This window comes from Magnolia sinica, chromosome 10 (genome assembly GCF_029962835.1).
Source record: "Magnolia sinica isolate HGM2019 chromosome 10, MsV1, whole genome shotgun sequence".
Taxonomy (NCBI): domain Eukaryota; kingdom Viridiplantae; phylum Streptophyta; class Magnoliopsida; order Magnoliales; family Magnoliaceae; genus Magnolia; species Magnolia sinica.
Window position 1 is genome coordinate 40042482 of NC_080582.1, and position 3875 is coordinate 40046356.

The 3875-nt window shown below is 39.8% G+C and overlaps 1 non-coding gene across 1 annotated transcript; it reads left to right on the top strand.

Annotated features, from left to right (window-relative positions):
- Positions 1–307: 307 nt before the first annotated feature.
- On the top strand, positions 308–414 carry LOC131217776 (small nucleolar RNA R71). Its single transcript, XR_009157366.1, has one exon. It is a non-coding gene; the product is annotated as a small nucleolar RNA R71 (small nucleolar RNA).
- Positions 415–3875: the final 3461 nt, after the last annotated feature.

The following is a 3875-nucleotide window of genomic DNA, read 5'->3' on the forward strand; positions in this document are numbered from 1 at the left end:
TAGCCTTATCCTTCTTTAGTTCCATGGCCTCAAATTTCCTTATGAGATTAGCCACTTTAGCATTGATATCATCATCCTCTTTCAGAAGGTATATTCTCCCCTCTCCTTTAATTGAGTGGGCCTAGAGGTGGTGCTCGATTTTGGGGAGACATCCCATGATTGTGCATTTTCAGCAAGTCTATCCAAATAATCCCACACATCATCGACGTTTTCGTTCACAAATTCCCTATTACACATTGTCTCGACCAATTGGCGCATGGAAGATGCTAGTCCATCATAGAAAAAGTGTGTAATGCTCCACGTTTCAAAATCATGTTGTGGGCATGAACTGACAAGATCCTTGAACTGCTCCCAACATTTGAAGAATGTTTCATCTTCCTTTTGGGTGAAGTTCATGATCGACTTTCTGAGGGTGTTCGTTTTAGGGTGTGACAAAAATTTCTTTATGAACTCCCTTGTCATGTCATTCTACCTACCAATAGATTGATGACGTAGCGAATGCAACCATGTCTTAACTTTCTCTTTCAAAGAAAAGGGAAAGAGTTTCAACTTGACCGTGTCTATGATCTCATCAAACTCTTTCTAGTGTAAATATGGATTTTCAGATTCAAGTCCTTGGAATTTTGGAAGGTGCTTGATCACCCCTGGCTTGATATCCATATGTCCCGTATTTTCTAGAAAAATCATGCATGAGGGTGTGCTCACCCCCGCCTGTTGTAAATAATCTCATAAAGTACGAGGCGGGGTGCTTGATGCACCTCATTCTCATCCTGGATTTCCTCAACTCTAAGTTAAGGATTTAAAGGTTAAATGGTCGGTTGATTGACAACCATAACTTCAGTTAACTTTGTGGATTTCAAGTGGGATCTAATCCTGTGATGGATAGATAACCCTTCAACCAATCCTCCTTCACTCAAGAGACATCCAGTGTTATCACGGACCCATTTGAGCATGAAACACTCTCATCCCTTAATTTCATAATCTAACCTAAATCTAAAAAGAAAGAGGGAAATAGAAATTTAGAAATAGAAAGAAATTACCAAATTAGAAGTTTCTATATTGGGATCCTGCAAAAGAAAAGGGAAAGTGAATTAGTTTCTAAAAAAGAATTAAGAAAGCAACCAAGTTTCTAAAAAAGAAAAAGGAAAGTTTTTAAAAATAAAAAGTAAATTAGTTTCTAAAAACAGAAAAAGGAAAGAAAATTAGTTTCTAAAAACAAATTGGGAAAGTTTCTGTCCTTGAAATAAAAAGCTAAGTTAGTTTCTAAAATAATTTTGAAAAACAAACCTAAACCTAACAATAGAAAGGAGAAAAATCCTAATCTTAAACTAATTCCATAATTAGTTAATCTCAGAAAAATGCAACCGTTAATCCTCGACAATGGCGCCAAAAACTTGTTCACAACCCCAAGTGTAGGGTCGCGATGTAGTAATAATCTCGGTGAGACCGAGGTCGAATCCACAGGGACTAATCGCATGAGTATTTTGAAAGCAACTAAAAATAGAACTAGAAAAGATGTGAATCTAAATATGAAATAACAGGAAATAATTGTGAGAGATTTAATTAGAAACTTAAGAATTCAAAGATGTGAAATAGGGTTTACAAGGATCCACTTGTAGCAATTGGGGTGATATTATGCTCGATTCAAGGATACAACTGGAATTAGAGTCCCATCATATAGTAATAAAACCAAATATGAACTTTCGTTGACCTAATTCTCAATGGATGAAGTGATTCCATCAGTTAGCCATGCCTTGGAGACAATGGCAAACAACTGGATATACTAATTCCACAAACATAGGAGAATTATGAAGATTAGAAGGGATTTCATAATCCAACCATGCTCAAGAGACGATGGTGAACAACAGGATTTCCTAAAATCATAATCTCAAAGCATGAAAAGAAGATACTTAAAGCTATTTGTCACATCCTAAACCCAGAAATCGAAATCACAGGAATCTCAATCGCCGAATCTAGTGCCAACAGCTTCTGTAGTACCCCATTCTTGGCTCCCAGCGCCCATATGCTAGATTCCGATCCAGGGATCCTACAAGGAGGATTTTCCAACGTACATTTATCTCATAAAAAGCATAACTACAAGTATACCAAAATCACAAAAGCAACATCATCATCACATATCCACTAATATAATCATTTGAGTATAATGCTGAAAGGAAAATACATAAATAGAAAATCAAGCTCCAGAAAACTGCTGCATGCTCCAAGCTCAACACTGCTGCAACCTAACATCACCAGCACACATCTATCGTGCATAAGCTTATAGAAAGCTTAGAGGGTGGTGTAAGTGTGTGCACAAGGTAAGTGCCAAGTATTTAATACAATGTCATCATCATACGTACCAAAATTACAGGTAATCCATAAATCGTACAATATCGGAATAAGCAGAAATACTGACAAGATCATAAATCATACGATAATAGGGTAAGTGGAAATATGGACAAGTCCATGAGTCAATCAATATCAAAATACGCAATATAGGACAACTATGCAAATGAGGAGTCATAAAGAGCCAAATATTAAATGCCGAGGATACGATGCAATATGCAATTCCTGATGAGTTCACGAATAGCATCAGCCATATCTAGACCATATAAATGCAGAAACATAATAACCCAAAATGCCCTATGCCGCGGATGTAATTTAATATGCGGTGCGAATGGAATGACCATGCTAGAGTGTGAAGTCGGGATGATAGTACGTGGTATCGCAGGCTATGGGGTTTATCACAAAAGACTTCTATCCAAACCAGTCTCATACCTAAATTTGGATAGTTAGACTCAATGTGGTAAACTCTTGATCTTAGGTTAGTCGCGCGCCCCAACCGAAATCCTGGCCATTGCGATGGTAAACGTAACAAATAGTTGCGCACCACCAGCTCAAGTGGATAGTGAATGAATGAATGAATGAGTATGCAACTCCTGCTCAATAAGTCCACATATCAGTACAATTCATCTCTGGGATCATCACCGAGGTTTAGTACACTTCAAGCGGCACTGCCCCTCTCCCAGTGGCACAGTCTAAGTGAGCGTAAGAAATCTCACTATCTGCCTGGCCAATAGTTTGCCAATACTTATCCGGCACGTCGATAGCAGACCCATTTACGAGCTAGTCAAACTCAACCTAGCTATACCCCCTACACTTGGGCGGGTAAGGTCACACCCCCTCCCAACCGACCACGACACAGTGGGAGACGCGACGTTCTGGAATTTAGCACTCGGGCGCTCATGTATCCACTCGGTCTCGACATTGAGGCGTCCTCTGGTACCAAGAGGGTTTAAGGATTTTCACCCAGGGCCATCTATGACAACCCGATGCTAGAACAAATTTTCGGTGTCCCGTCTGACCATCCACGATATGCCTGTGGAGGCTACGGCCTTAATGTCAATAGGGCATACAGTAATCATAATGCAACATGCATGAGTAATACAATCCAGTCATGCATAAATCCTGCGCATACCGTGCGCTCATGTGAGATAACCTCCGCCTATCAGGGAGTCTCATAACAACATGCTCAATGACATATGTAATGATCAATCACATCTCATAACAAACATGCAGATGATGCACATGGGCATGTATCATGATGCTATGCTATCATGTACTCATAATCGGTATCAATAACCGTCAATGCTATCATGTACTCATAATCGACCTCGACAATGTGGACATTTAACCAACATTGCCCCCCAAGGAATGGACCACATAAAGCCTAACATATAGTGGATCCATGGCCTCACTCAAGAGCTTAATACACATCACGATGGGCCTCTCACATGGGCCTAATATACATCACAATGGGCTCCATCGCCTGACCCTCAAATGCACCACAATGAGCCTCATCACATAGGCCTCAT